General features: G+C 36.0%; 1 pseudogene; it reads right to left on the bottom strand.

Annotated features, from left to right (window-relative positions):
* Positions 1–1,115: 1,115 nt before the first annotated feature.
* On the bottom strand, positions 1,116–15,950 carry LOC122140958 (annotated as a pseudogene).
* Positions 15,951–17,127: the final 1,177 nt, after the last annotated feature.

Here is a 17,127-nt window from a genome sequence, read left to right as displayed (position 1 = left end):
TAAATCACCAATATTTATAGCCACTGTAATTATTTTAATAAAACAGGTCTAATTTAGACATGATGTCATATTTATTAATATATGACATACTTTAGACAAACATGTTGCTATGACAACTGCACATGACTACAGCAAGACTCTACTATCCCTGCTTCTTTGGTCCAAAAACACACAATAAATTCATAAGCCTGAAGAAAATTGTAAAGTCTATGAAGAGAAAAATAGCTGTATTACACAAAATCAAGACTTTACAAGCATTTTTAGTAGATAATACTATTTTAAACTCTTCAGCATTACATTCCTCATGTCATGCAAAATGAGGTAAAATACAGTACAATAAGATAAAAATGATGAAATATCAAAAAACAAAATAATACAAAAGCACCCAGAATAACAAAGTTCTGAAGTATTATAAAGTACAGTCACAGTTTACTATGAACAACACTGATAAATCTGGAGCTAAACCCTGAGATGCAGTTGTATAAAAAAAACAGCTTCAACTAACAAGGTCTTTCTTTCAATGAATCATGCATAGAAACTTATCACAACCGTTAACTGATAATGAACAAGTGTTTCCTTCTTCCAGTGTAGCTGAAGGCAGTGTTCTTGCTAATACTGTCAGGTAAAGTAGATAAATGGTGTTTAAGGTCCATTACACATTAGTGCATCAATTATGATGTTCACATTGCTATATGAAATATATTTGCAAAAACTATTGCTAAAATTAGCAAATTGTAAAGCCTATTTAGGAAACACAAAAAGATTTTGTTAGATGTTTTTAATCCAACATGAATATCATAAAAAACTGTAAAGTGAGCAAACACCAAAACTAAAGGACCTTGGACTACAAAAACCAGTCATAAGGGTCAATTAAGAGTTATACATTATTGTTAGGATAGTAGGACAATATTTGGATGAGATACAACTATTTGAAAATCTGGAATCTGAGGGTGAAAGAAAATCAAAATATTGAGAAAATTGCCTTTAAAATTGCCCAAATGAAGTACTGGGCAATGCATATTACTAATCAAAAATTAAGTTTTGATATTTTTACAGTAGGAAATTCACAAAATATCTTCATGGAACATGAGCTTTACTTAATATCCTAATGATTTTTGGGCATAAAAGAAAATCGATAATTTTGACCCATACAATGTATTTTTGGTTTTTGCTACAAATATACCTGTGTGACTTATGACTGGTTTTGTGGTCCAGGGACACATTTACTCCTCTTCTGTGAGTTTTTGCTGGAGAAATCCCAGTCATTTCAATAGGAATCCACACAGATTGCACAACGGTTTCAATTTGGTCACAGATTCTTGGTTTGAAAGTGACTTCTGTGTTAACTGTGATTCATACATTGCTACACTATTGACAATAGAAAATGGAACTTTTTGCACCCAATGTAGCTGAAATTTCCCCAGTGTGACAGCAAGAATCTGTGCATAAGCGGTTTTTGGCTGAAATGCAAAAATATAATACTTAATGGTTTAGATAAATGAGGTCCTGCCTTGCAAGCGCTTTGTTAAAATTAAGATTTTCAGAACAATTACAAAATATTAAAATATTCACAATCAAATAAACCAAAATGTTTTAAGTAATTATCCAAATTTCACTAACAAACTCTCACACGCAGAACACATCTACCCACAAATGCCTGTCTAGTATCACACTTGTCAGAAACACCTGATGTCTCATTCAGACTTGTATATTTGGAGTATGTAGTGTTCTTAGTCAGTAGAGGCACTTTGAGGAATCCTAGGTTAATATGGATTTAGGCTTTGATAGTTTGGTTCATCTCTTGTGCATCCACTGCAGCATTCTTCATGTTGGGCTTGGAGCCTAGAGCTTCAGCTCCTTCTAAAGTCGAGGTGAGGGGCTGTCCCAGAGTTTCTGGCAGAAACATGGTCAGGATCCCGATAATGAAGGCCAGAATTCCCACAATGAGCTACAGAATAATAGAGAGCATAAGCTACCTTAGCATTGTTCAGTCCAGCAAATATATATCATGTTGTATCATGCTTCAGTTCTAGACCACACTGTACTATGATCAATTGAGTGCTGTTACCTGAGGCAGATAGATCCAGACGTCAGCAAGGTAAACACAGAAGGGAGCCACCACACTTCCCACCCGACACATCATACTACCACTGCCAACAGCCAGGGACCTGTTGGACCAGATACAGTGTTATTAAATCACTATAGATAACATGCATGTATGTAATGCTCTTCCAGTCAACTTCAGATATGATCAGTAAAGAAATTGATGAAATAGGTTGTTTCTAGATTTATATATATATAATGTATTAGAACATTAAATATATTGTCAAATTAATTTAACGGTACTGGATAAAAGTGAAGCAGACCACAGCAGGGAGATTGAAAATTAGTAACTTACTTTGGTGCAGTTAAGTCAAGTCCAGTTATGATATTGTGTTGCAATCGTTTTAGCTTTAGACTATGAATGTATCCATGGGGGATCTCAAATGTATTTGAGCCAATTTTAGAACATATATTGTTATCTTTATAATGTATTTCCTAACAACAAAGTGTTTCTACATGAGTTTTTTTGTGTTCAGACTTGAACATCTGGTAGTATGTGATCCTCAGTCGTTCAGTGTATGATGCCCAGTTTTTCTCTGTGTGCATTCACAAAGTCAGCAAGTGTATGACAACTATCATTTTAAAATCTGTCTAGATTTAAAACATTTGTTTAGTGTACTCTAGTCTTTAGTGTGGATGGCTACATATAGAGTATTAGAATAAAACATACCTGATGATTGTGGGGTAAAGCTCACAGGTGTACAAGTAAATCAGACCAAATGGCAATGGCGATAGCGAATTTCCCTGTCATACTCAGGACTATAGCCAATATCTCAATATCCTGAAACAAAAAGAGAGAAAACACTGAGTGAAACTATATCTATCAGCAACAATGTTTCAGCCATCAGCTGTTTGGAGAGTTTTTGCCAGTAGCAGGCCATAGTAGGGCTTCCTTAAATTCGGGATCAGACACAAGTCTAAACGTCCCCAAGACATGTCCCCTTTAACCCCCTCTCAGACGCCGCCAGCTGTCATATGTATAAACAGTCACTTAGATGACAGGTCTATTTATAGATTTTGGAGCAACGATGGCTGTACTCATGCACCACACTTGGCCATTTCAGTGTGTCAGCAGTGTAGCTATTAGTTATGAGGGGTGAGGTGATCCTGATGGAATATCAACCCACTAAAACATTCTTCTTACCCTGTGCTTTCAGTGACCTGCTGGTAACCAAGACTGTTTGGTATGGTGGCCCAATAGTGCACAACAAGAGAAACAAGCCACAACACAACGAGAACAAGTCACAACGCAACAAACATTAGCACAAGACAATGAAATTAGTCCTACGTGTTGTGTTTGTGGTGATTTAGTTGTGTTGCCTGTAGTCTACTGGCCCACCGTAGTTTGGAGGCTAAGAAATGTGCTCCATTTATTTCATAAATGACATCCCCTTCATTTCTTTGAAGTAATACTGCTCCCTTTGATGACCTGTATGTATTTTTTAATCTGTGTATAAAGAGGGCTGTTGCTCCTAATACAGCATGTTGAAATTCAGACAGACATCACAATTTTGATTCATTTATACAATTCACTGAACAGCAGAGTAATATTGAGTAACTTGAAGTCATACTAGAATTAATTTTTGCAGATTTCTGGGCAACACACAGTAGTGGCGTTTTGATTCATAAACTCATAGACTTTTTTTTCTGAATGAATTAGTGGCTGTATCCAAGTATGCATACTTTCCTAAATATAGTAGGCAGTAACCAGTAAGTGAAAATAGTATGTCCAAATTCACAAAATATAAAACAGTAGTCGAAAAGTTCCCTAAATTACCAACTTCTTTGGACTTCCTTTCTCATGGCCTCATGGTTTGTGAATGACATAAAAGAGATTCTATATAGAATACTTTTTTTTCTGGTTGCAAAGTAATTACTTATTCAAAACAAGGACCCACTCTGCGAGTATGGGAATTCAGATGCAGCCAGTGTTTGGAACAAAATGGTTGAGGGGTTCAGTGACTCGCTCATAAAGACAGTCACTTGTCACTGCGTGCAACATTTTATTAAGTTCATCTTTTCATATATAATTATTGCAAATTCTTGCGATGATAAATGGCTAAAAGCAGTGTATGTACTGATTCTGATTCAGTTTAGTGTAAGCATTACATTTAGTGAAGAAGCATCTGAAACACTTATAACTTTATAACCTTTCATCCAATAGAAATTTAACAACCATGCTAGACTGACATACTGGGCTTGTGCATACATGTATTAGTCTCAAGAAGCCGAGGAGACACCTGCAGATCTATAATTCAACAGGCTGCCATGACACTGATGAACTGCCATTTATTTTAAGTTAAACTGAAATTTGGCACTGACCATGAGGGAAAGTGGTCTAGTTGACACTTAACACCAACTACAGCGTATAGAGTGAAAAACATACTGACATGACTTCCATGCCTCACATATTCAAAAGATTTTGCATGTAAAAATAATTCACATTCCCAGATGGTTGAACACAGATCTTGTGACACCAGCAATAACACCATATGGATATCTGCATTGAAGCAATCTGTAACATATAGCTTGTTATTAATTATTAAATGCAAGCGAGACAAGTTGGACAGTCGATTTGACACACACAGTAAGGTTTGGGGCTTGTTGAGACATGCACCACTGTGAATTCTCTGGCCAATCCCACAAGAAAAGGAACAACAATATTGTTTTTGGCAGAACTGTGTGTCCCAAAGTAGCCCGAGTTCTTAAAAGTATTGTAATACCACAGATCCTACTAGAGAGTCACATGAGGTTCAACTCTGTCTGTATCATGTCACTTGTGAGTGTGTCTAGGGACCATACAGTAGGAATTAAACTAAAGAAAATCGAAGTACGGGGATATCATCTACACAAGCTTTTTCACTGCATTCCCATCCTCTAAATAGAAGAAATGGTGCTTTTAAAACCTTGTTGGTATACCAACACAGCTTCTAGTCATTTGTTGCAATAATTACATGGGCACTTTTTTGGTATATGAGGTGGGATGTGCATGCCGTGACCAGTCGCTTTACATACATACTTGTGTGTCTTCAAAACTTAATCAGAAGATGAATTCAAATTGCATAAAATGTAGTTAATGTGTTAAAAGCACTAAGAAAGTGTGTGCAAAAGGGTTCATCAAAAACAGAACGAGAGGCTCTGATGCAAGCAGCTGCCCCAGTTACCATGTGAAAGGCAAACATGAACACAAACACATGTTCACTCTTGCCAAGGTTAATCATTCATTTTAGTAATCACTTAGTTCTTTTTCCAGAGGTAATGATAATGAAGCAATTTGGTTCTACACCTGTCAAACCAACTTAAATTTACAAGTTTGCCCAGATTAATGTTTTCTACAATTTGTTATGATTTTGAAAGGCTAGTTTTTAAATTTTGTGGCTTTGCCATGGAAACTAAATACATTTTTTTTGCTTCCTTATTCCTTCACCTTATACTGTATGTATAAGAGACACAGAATTAGGTTTGTTTTGATTCCTAAATACCAAACATATTTAACAGTGCAGGACTTAGAACCCTAAACTCAGTCCCTGAAAGCTTATGTTCACCTGCTTTCAATGTTGAGTACAACACCCAGATCTAAATATCCAATCAACAACCGATGAATAGAACCAAGTCCCTGTCCTACTTTTTTCCATAATCCATTACACTCAGATTTACATTATAATATGGAAGAAAAGATTTAACACTACTTCCATTTCATTGTAACTTTAACGGTGTAATGCCATATCGCAGTATGTATATAGTGTATATCACATGGATTCACACAGACATGATTTCATACCTGGGGAACCACAATAATGAGCATGCAAGCTACTCCACCAAGCAGCAGAGCCGGGGCACATGTCTTCTTCTGCCGACCCGATCCATTGCAATGCAGCCAATCAAGTATGACGGAACCTCAACAGCACCTAATAACAGTCAAATAACAGATAGTTAGCTTGAGTGCTGTTAACTTCTATACTACTGAAACTAAACTGCATATAGCTCAGCAGAAATGCTCCAATTCAAACAATGCAGTACGTAAGGCATGTATTTGCTGGTTTTTTTGTATCTCTTGAGTAGCAACTTATTTTTTTTCTTTTGTAAATAATTTATTTATTTATTTATTTTTTAAAGCTTTCTGTTTTTTAAAAAAGCTAGTTTTTTAATTTGTCATCTTTTATGTAATGGAAAAAAGAAGTCATGAACAAACAATGAGAGATTTTTTTGGGGAGAGGAGGTGACCTGTTTCATTTAAAGCATCAAAACCTTCTTGAGAAAAAATGCTAGCACATGCAAACATTCACACATCAGTCCATTACCAGCCAGGAAGAGATTGATATACTGATTTCCTCCAAGGTTGACAGACCCCAGGCTGAAGACATAGTATCCCAAGCTTCCGATGAACCAGATAGCCCAGCATGTGGCGCTGCGACCAGCCATTTTCAAGCTTCCAAACATGTCCAGGATGCTTAGCCTCTTCTCAACTTGCATTGCTCTTCCATCTTCCTGTTTATTGTCATTCAACAGTTCTCCATCACATTCATCATTTAGCTCTGACACCTAAGGTTTAAAGGATTCAAAGAATACAAAAGCCATTAACAAGACCACTTTTTCCCAAATCCATGACTTTTCAAAACTGTTCTTCTTATCATTTAAATAAGCACTTAGAATATTCTAATATGATGTTTACAGTGTCTCACAGCATTTCCATACTGATCCAAGTTTTGTAATTTTTTGTGTGAAAAATATGTCCTTGCAAATGTTTGCAACAGATTTTTGGCAGCAATTACTTTTTTAAGATGCTTCTATTTAATTTGCATTTCAATTTATGGTACCTCTTTAATTTTTTGCATGTCACTTTTCTTTCCATTTCCCTTATTTTGGTGTTTAGTATAGCTTTTTCATCAATCCAAGTATGGAACTACTATAGCCGGGTTTCCATCCAAAGTTGTGAATTTAACTTATGTGCAAAATTGGAATATGGTACAAAACATTTGTGAACAAGCACCATTTCCATCCAATGAGTAAAAGAAAACAAAATCCTTACTTCCTGATAAACTGGCACCATACATCACTAAGAAAAGTAGGAGAAGCTACTGAATATAATAATTTTCCTTTATAATAAACTACTTGCACCTCAGAATGAGCAGACGAACACAATGAATGCGGTTATTGCTTTGGGAGGTGGATGCTGCTGTTTGGGAACGCGGTCATTTAACAGTTCTGGGAGGCAGTTATACAGAAATACTTTGATGACAGACTTCTGAATGACCATATAACAACATTTCAGATGCTGTGGAAAAAGATCGGTCCTCTGGTAAGTCAGGATTTACCGTCCAATACGCTAAGGCACATGACATTTTTGATGTGCTTTGAGGAATTTATTCGCAAAATGCTTTTCCATCTTCCATTATTCACATTAACCCTTTTTCGCACAAGTGAAAAACCACCTCAAGCGAGCGTAAAAACATTTTTTGTGAATTATGGCATTTTTATTCGAAATTCAGCATTTCCATCACTCGATTCTGATGCGATACTTCAAAATGCTCAATAAAACAGGGTGATGGAAACCCAGCTAGTGTCTCATAATTTAAGGTCATGGTAGGAAAGCATATTCTGACAAGGGTATTATTCATGGCAGGAACAGTTTCCATGTGTTGTCAGTGCGAGTCTACCTTAAGGGTGGGTGGCAGGCCATTGAAGTAAGCCATAGTGTCCAGCAGCTCCTGGGTCTCCTTGTACCGGCCTTTAGCCATTAGGTAGAAAGGTGTTTCTGGAAACTTCCAGCAGTAGAGCAAGAACGGAGAGGTACTGAGGGTGAGGATGATCTGGTAGATCCACCAGACACGAACAAGGTACCCCACTAAAGCCACTACCATGATGCCCACAGCAAAGGCTGCATGCACATGCATAGAGGTCCATGTGCGCACTTTAATTCCTGTAAACTCTGTTACATACACAAAGACTACAACCAGATACCCGCTCGACACCTGCAAATACACACCCACACACACACACACACACACACACACACAAAGAAAGGGTTATTAGAAATGAACAATGATTAAAATAAATGAGCAGAGAGAGTCAGATGGAAGCAGTGAATGAATGATTTGCTTTCCTGAAATTTTTTTCTCTTTTCTTTCACTAAAACCCCCACCCCACCTCCAAGGGTAGATCTTTAAATTATTTTATCAAACATTGTGGTTAAATGCATTAGCAATCTATCCCCTTTTGGCAATCGTAATCAGGCACAGCTAATCAGTAATTATGAATCATAAGCTGACATGCTTTATTAATGTCAGACACCTGTTCCCCCATGCAGTTGACACGTTTACAAATTTATATATTTCTGCCTCCTGAAAACTAAGTAAAGAAGAGAACCGTTTTTTTGTTGTTGTTGTTGTTGTTGTTGTTGTTGTTTTTACTTTGTGGATGTTGTTCTTTTTTTTTTTACATTTAACTACACTTTTCAGTTATAATGGGAAATTATTTTTAAAGTGTTAAATTGCTTTGTTGTATTTAATTTTCAGCATATTTTTTATTGTTTCAGCTGTAGATGTCTGAAGCTTCTCAGATGTGATTAGCAGCTTTGATTTAAAACTAAAATACAACAGCTAAAGAAGTAAAAGATGTAGGGTGAGTAAAATAAAGGAGAAAGACATTAAACAGCTTTAAATAGCTACATCACCAGCCCTCAGACTGTAACTTACTGCAAAGTATTCACTTGAGACACAAACAGCCTATTTAAGTATGTGTATGAATGTTAATGATCTAGGGCTGTCAAATCGATTAATCGCATCCAAAATAAAGGTTTGTGTTTATATGATATGTGTGTGCACTGTGTATATATGTATACATAAACCCACACACATACATGTATACATTTAAAGCTGCAGTCATATCTGTTTTGAAACCTGCAATTCCAGTTATTTTCATAATTATCATCTTTATGTGGGTTGTGCATCGGCAAATGGCTCCTCAGCACAGATTAATCCAATGTTTTTAGGAGAATGTGTGGCTGTCAGTCACCGCACCCAGTGTGGATACTGTACTTAGTTAGGAATCAAGATTCTACATCTTGGAAGTACCGTATGACCCAAGAATTTTCACCGGATATGTCTGCCACTTTTGTTCTGACCAACTGAGGGGAAAAAAGAATTACAATAAATAGCGATACCAATGGTAATTAAATCAACCGCATAGCTCATATCACATCAAACTAAGCTAATTATTATTGTTATACTTTGTTTCTAAGATTGTAAATGTTAACAAAATCAGCGCTACCTGACTATGTGTATATAGTGTGTATTACCGATACCTGTAGATTTAATTTCTGTACAGTCTAATCTCTAATAGTCATACCATTCGAATTTTATATGAAGACATTTTTCTTTTAACCCAAAATGCAAATTCATGTTCCAAATACAAATCTCTTTGAAAAACAAATCTTGTGTAATCTCAAGTATTTACAATCAAATGCACAATTAAACTGGAATATATCATTTACATGTTTCATTAACACATCAATCTGCCTCATATGATCAGTTTAATTATTCCAGCTGCTGTGTGAAAAGGCTATAAATTCGTCCACCCACCTGCAGCATCCTCACATGCGATATAGCCTACTAGACTAATGTAAGGAGATAGTTTTGAGCACTGGCTGGCTATCTACTTGCTCAAAAAGTTATCATTTTAAACCAAAAAAAGTTACGGACTGCAGCTTTAAGAAGAATATAATGCACTGTATATTTATATATAATCTAAATCATATATATGTAAAACATTTCTTATACATGTATGTTTGTGTATTTAAAAATGCATATATCATGTAAACACAAGCTTTAAATTTTGGATGCAATTAATCGTGATTAATCGATTTGACAGCTCTAAAATATTCAGAATATGGACCAATCCACTTACCATTGAAAGAAGGAAACGCATCAACACAAAGAGGTAGTAGTTCCCTGTGAATGCAACAGTGACCCCAAAAAATAAACTGGCACAAGCTGGTAGCCATCAAAATGGGGCGTCCTGCCAATTCTGGAAAAAGGAAAAGCAAAAATATACACATTGTAAATGTTTTCAGTTACCTACAGAAATATGTATGCAGCCATAGACAAATAGCTATATAAATATAATATAATAATTAACTTTTGCTTTTTAAATCAACTGAAGCATGAAAAGAGTTTTATCTGTTGTATCATTCAGTCAATTGCCATTTCATGGTAGAAAGATTTTCTATTTACAATTTGATATTTATGTGTGAACAGCTTTCTAAGGACAAACAGGGTAACTGTCTTGTTAAAGCAAACCACTGGCATTTTTGTTTGTTTGTTTTTTTGCATGCAAATGGCTCACTTATGTACACCAGCATGACTTCACCCTTGGCCATGCTATTTGATTCCATTCCTATGCATTCATTTAGTTGTTAAACCCAGTATATGGGATAAACACTCTCAGAACAAAAATAATCTCTTCTTAAGTTGTACAACCATGACCAATCTGATGATAAACATGTACAAACACATATTAGTTGCTCCAGTTTCTCTGCTGTCTATAATGGAAATGAACAGTCATTCTGTCTTCATGGAATGTGGACCTGTGATATCCTGTTTATGTGCAGCAATGGCAGTGTCTGCATTTCTCACATCCTGAACAGCTTTCTCAGTGCTCTTAGTTAATCTTGTTTGCAGAATCCAGTATTTGCCCATTGTAAACCATCTTGCCATATTTAGGTATAATGTGGCCACAGCATCTAGAGTTCACTTGTCTTGTCACACTCCATAATCATGATTTAATGTGCATTGATCTGTCAACAACTACTGTGTAATAATACATTGAAAATCCATTTCTTGGACTTAACTGGATAAATCCCTTAATTAGTTGCCTAACCATGCTGTTGTATAACAAATATGCTTTTTTTGTCCTAAATAACTATTCAGTGCTGTTTGTGCTGACTTACCCTATGTTCTTGCAAGCCTATTTCAACCCCTAAAGTACTTTTATTCACTGAATTCATACCATATTAAACTATTACATTTTTTACTGATGAAATGTATCTGTTCTTTTCTTCATTGATTTATCTGAATACATTTGAGATGTGTTTTTGATATGCAATTAAGTGGTTGTTTGTGGAGACGAATGCAATAGACAATTTACCCTGTCTGCAATGTCCCCAAACACCAATGCTCCAATCAAAACTCCCAGCATAAAAGTTGGCTGTGCAAGCTTGGCCGAGCCATTCCTTATCGCACACCAGGTCCCCGTCTGTTACGATGCTCTGCTCAACCTCGCTGTGATCATAGACAAAAGTCACCACATGACTCCACAGTCTTGTTCCCAAAAAAAATCGTATTGAAAATTGATGGCATCAAGTCGCAGAGCTTTTAAACAAGGACTAAGTTCCCACTGTTCTCCTCCAGCTGTCTGTACAACCACTGGTCCATCACCTGGCTTGTAGTGAAGTCCATATATCTGCCAGCGATGTCGATGAGTGATTCCTATATAGAACGTCTGTGATATTTTTGAGAGAGTCACAAAGAAATTTAGGTGTTTCAACTAGAAAACCGAGGCCAGGTAAATGTATTCCACAAGAGATGCCTGGAAAATAGCAGCAAAGTAAAGACATGCCTGAAACCTGAATCAGGAAAGAAAGGATCAATGAAAGTTAGTTAATGACGAAAAGCCCACATCACTGAATATACATTTTTAAATAAACTATCATTGATGTCTGTAAGCAGGTCAAAACAATAAATTTTTAAGAAAAAGGACTAATATTTTACTAATATGGCATGTGCAGGCAATTGAAGTTTGTTCGCATTTCTACATTGTAGTGTCAGTGAATTTTACAGTCTTCCAAATATTTACAGATAGAAATCCTGTTTAACATATTGTGCAATATTTTTCATAAAAATGATATAGTTTATCCTTCAACCTAAGACAATGTATAAGCATAACTTTTTTCTTTTATATATATATATATATATATAATATATATATATATATATATATATTATATATATATATATATATATCTAATTTTTCTTTTTTTTTTTTTTTTTTAAAGCTTGGTAATCTTTTAAAATAAAATATCCTATGTAGCAAGGTAACCCTCAGGGTTTTTTTTTTTTTTACTTAACATTACGAACACACACACACACACACACACACACACATGTATAAATAGATATATATATATATATATATATATAATATATATATATATATATATATATATATATACTGTATATATAATATATATATTTTTTTTTTACATTGTACAGGACTGGAGAGGCTATTCTTTTTACGTCATGTTTCTAATAGCCTACTTTTACACTAAGAGCGCATGCGAGCTTTGGGTATTTATCAAATGGCCACCATCTTAATAAGAAATCTGCATCTTTCATGCGATAACGATGACACGAAGTAAGATATCAACAGTTTTTATGTGATCGCCATAAAACACTTTTCGGGAACAAATGGGTACCTGTTAAGTGTCCAAGTTGGTCCTCGAATAGTCGCTCCACGCCGTTGGTCATTTTCAGCTGTGCAGGATCCTGAAGAGTGTGAAGGAATCTTAGTTGACCTCTTGTCAATTTGTACATGTTTGCTATCATAGATCTTAGTGGTAGGAGGGGCGGTTTCTCGGTTGGGAACTTTCCACTCCAAGGCAAGCGACGATTAAAGCCAAAAAGTTCGGGTAACGGTTGGTAATGCGACACCCCAAAGAATCAAGAAACCCTAGTGCCCTGAACAGCTGAAATTAGATCATATCGCCTCATCCTCGTATGCATTAAGTGTGCCAGTTTGGTTTTGCTTCCATTTTACGTAACTCTGGTCAGACTATCCAGAGTATAAATAGTTGACAAGATACTTCGTGGAGCCCCCGGAGATATCCTCGTGACGTGAGATGAGTATTGGCCTAATAAATCATTTAGGGCTAGGCTTATTAGTGAAATCTGTTGTATAGTTTTCTGAGACACAAGTAGCCTACAGTATATAATACATTTTAGCCTAAGTTTTGTTTTCTTTATCATACAGCATATTTTATTCCAAAGAATAAAGTAACATTAATCAAATTGACTATTACTCTAGCTAATATGTTAATTCAATCAGTGAGTGCGTTCTCTATAAATCAGTCTATCATCCTAATAATCATATAGAAGATCAAGGCTAGATCACATGGGAAACCTATGACAATGGTTTTATCTCAGTAAATGTGGGTTTAGAGTAAAGTGTAAATCCACAATTTTGTTTTCTTTGTCAGTGTTTTTTAGGCTACGTATTTTGATTTTTAATTACACAGTTCAGAAAAGCATAGATTAGTATAATTGTCATTCGAACCAAATTTATAGTTTCCATCATATTTTTGTAATAGGCTAGTGTTATGATGATCATAACAGTAACACTACTACACTACATCATCTAGAGTGACACTTGACTCTCTAACCACTAGACCACGACTTTCCTGAGAGAGTTTGACTCCTAACCCTAATGTTGTGGGTTCGAGTCTCGAGACCAGCAATACCATGACTGAGGTGTCCTTGAGCAAGGCACTGAACCCTAACTGTTCCCCGGGCGCCGCAGCATAAATGGCTGCCCACTGCTCCAGGTGTGTGTTCACAGTGTGTGTGTGTGTGTTCACTGCTGTGTGTATGCACTTTGGATGGGTTAAATGCAGAGCACAAATTCTGAGTATGGGTCACCATACTTGGCTGTATGTCACGTCACTATTACACTTTCTTGGGCAACGGAAGTGGAGATGTTCAATAGTAAGTTGCCTACAGAGAAATACATTTTCAAAAATATTCAGTTTTTGAAGGCGTGATGATGATAACTGTCAGTTTTAAATGTTAAAATGTTTAGATCTACTCTGAATGACTCTATAAAAGTCATATTCAGTATAATTTTCTCATCAGGCAAGTCATTATTATTGTTACAGACACACTGTGTTGTTTGATTTATAGTGACCCTTACTCTTCCTTCTGTCAGTTTTCTGAATGTGGGGAACTTTTAACCTCTTCTCACTCCTAATTTTTAACCTTTTAAAAGTGTACTTTGAACATTTCATGTTCTAAATCATATACAGGACATCACAGACACCTCATCACTAAACTAGCTAGATCGCTGAAATAGGAAAATTCATTCATAAACATCAAATACATTGTACCTTTTTGCAAGGCATGAGGCAGTTTTCTACCTACTGTATATATAAACTCTTAAACTACCTATAGAATATAGTTTTATATATCCAGTATATTACTGTATACCTATATCATAAACTAACTATATTTTGTTTTTAGAAAAGAGGTACACATTTGTCCCCAAAATGTTGTTAGGTAAGTACTCAAAAAAATAAAAACAAGTAGACGGATACATCAGAGGAACTTTCCACTTTGAACATTCAGCATCTGGTGTGTTCACATTTCAAAGCGTTAGTTACAAGCCAAAATAAAGAAACACTTTACAGATACAGTGTTATTTAGTGGGTTTACAAGATGATTCCTACTAAAAGGAAAACTGGATCATTATACTCAAAAAAAACATTTATAAAACTTTCTGAATTATTTTATAAATTGTAAACTGGCACACAAGTGATTTGTACTGTTGTTGAGTTGAATTTCTTTGGTTATTTAGAAATTATTTAATAGTTTTATCTTTCACATTTTGTCTGTTATGAATCAGCAAAAAGTATGAGGAATGGACTATCCCAACATCCACAACCAAAAATAACACAAACAAGAGTGTCAACAGTTTTTAAACTATGATTGGTACAGTAGGTCTATACAGCCTTTATCATAATTTCAAATTAATTTAATTCCTCTATATTTATACCTGGGTATTTTTTTCAATGTGTAAAACAATTCAGTGTCTTCACCACAAGGGAGCAGAGTTACAGCTACTGTATATTGGAGATGTGTCTTGTAATAAATACAGAAAAAAAACCTAATCTCAAAATATTGAGTAGGCCATACCATGTTTAAGTTAATGTGTTAAAACAAAGTGAACTAAAGTCAAATATGAAATAAGACGGGGATCAAACAGGCTATCATCTCTGAAGGAACAAAATAAAAAAGTTGCATGATATTGCATAATAAAGTTTTCTTTATTTAGCCTCACCCATCATGCCATTATATCAGATACAGAACAAGGATTAAAGTATATGTCACACTTGACATTTTTGTACCAAGTTTAGACAAATAGAACAATACAACAGCATAATATGGACATTTATGGCATCCAGTGATTGCTTGATATACCCGTTGAAATTACACTTCCGCATAAGTGTCCATTGGCTTGAACGTCCATTTAAGAATGCTCTTTCCAAAAAATGGTAGTGTTTATTTCATTCAGTGTGTGTTCAAAATGACCAGCTTACTGAAAAAAGGCAAAGGAACCGTAATTTCCATCATTTGCAATTAATAAATTCCTCCCAATTGGTCAAAAGTATGCTATATATCTTCACCTAAAGGAAACACAAACTAGACGACAAACATTGTACCCAATTCATCATTCATTCTTCCCATAAGAATCTTATACAGTCTTTTTAATTGCATCAGTGATGCCATATTTTTAAGCAAATCCGGGCAAGGGTGGTGGGGGGTTTATGAGATAACTGGTAGCCTGGTAGCCTCTCTATAAGCCTTCGGCCAAATCTCGTGTGGCTGGTATACTGTAGCTGACCGACAGTACTTTTTCATCTCCCTTTTGTGCAGCTCTGATGTTCCAGACTTCACCAACATCATCTCCTGGTGCAGCCTGACGAACAAAGCAATTCACCTCTATAAGAAACAAAAGTTGTATAGCATAGATTTATAGCTCCAGTTTGGGGAGTAAGTGAAAGAACTGCCCACTTACAGCATAACGACTGTGATAGGATTCTTTGCATTAATTCAGCTGGAATCTTCCTTGAAGCCACGAAGCCAAGGTGGCCAGTTTGTTGGTGTGGAAAAAACTGAGGCACATTATGCCATGGCTTCGAGCCGACATAAGCGCAAAGTATACATCGTGTGATGGTTGGCGTGGTGTATGTCCCACCGTTCTGGGTAACTGGCTAGTTTCACTACAACAAAAACGTCATAATCGAGCTTAGCAATTACGCAATTATAGACAAAGGAATTGTTTTATGAATCTAACATCACTCGTAAGAATAATACAAAGCTTTTACTAACTCATTCAAATGAAAATTAACGTGGTTTGTGTTTTTCCTCCCATGATCGAAGAACATGCTGTATTGCTTCTTCATTTTAGGAAGTCCGCATCGGTAAGTACCGCATTTGCTCCTACACCAAGGGCACCATTGCTCCACTTGAGTCTCATTGAGCCTCTTTAGTGTGAAAAGCACAAATAAAATTATGCACTTAGACCAAAATACTGTAATGTACTTTTAGTACACATTACGATAACTGACTGGATTCTATATGCATATTTGTATTTTGTCTTTGCAGATACTTACTGTTAAGACTGTTACTCCAGGAGCACAACTGGTGAATGGCTGGTAGCCTTGAGAACAGTCTTGTAAACTGGGGCACTACCATATAATTTTGCAACAACATCTGTGGTTGTATATTGGAGAGGACGATATTTGAGTGAGGTGTAAATCAATTTTTTCTGCTTGGGTATGCTAAGCTCCACCAACACCATCGCAGAGATCTTAGGTTACCAAAGGTGCTTGGTTGAGACAAGTCCAGTTTCATTTCACAGCCAACCAGTGACTTTAGACAGGGCTCTTAGATCAACTGTTTGCACTGGCCAGTAGAATCTCCTTTTGTGTTAAAACCTCCAATATTTATTTCAGTCTTGGAAGAAAACTTTGACAGTAGCATAAACATGTGTTTCATCCGCTGTTGCCACAGACAGGGTTTTCCTCCACGTCAAACGCTACCTTGAGGTCTCCAGGAATTCAGGTTGCCATCGGCAAAGAGTCTTAAGAGCATATCGCAAACTGTTGCCATTCAGATAGATGGATTCGTCATCATTCAGAGCTCCCTTTACCATACCACTATCTAGAAATGTTCCATCATGGTGGTATCACCTTTA

Source organism: Cyprinus carpio, chromosome B20 (assembly GCF_018340385.1).
Source record: "Cyprinus carpio isolate SPL01 chromosome B20, ASM1834038v1, whole genome shotgun sequence".
In the NCBI taxonomy this organism is placed as follows: Eukaryota; Metazoa; Chordata; class Actinopteri; order Cypriniformes; family Cyprinidae; genus Cyprinus; species Cyprinus carpio.
Note: the sequence above shows the minus strand (reverse complement) of the source record. Positions and strands in the feature narration are given on the sequence as shown.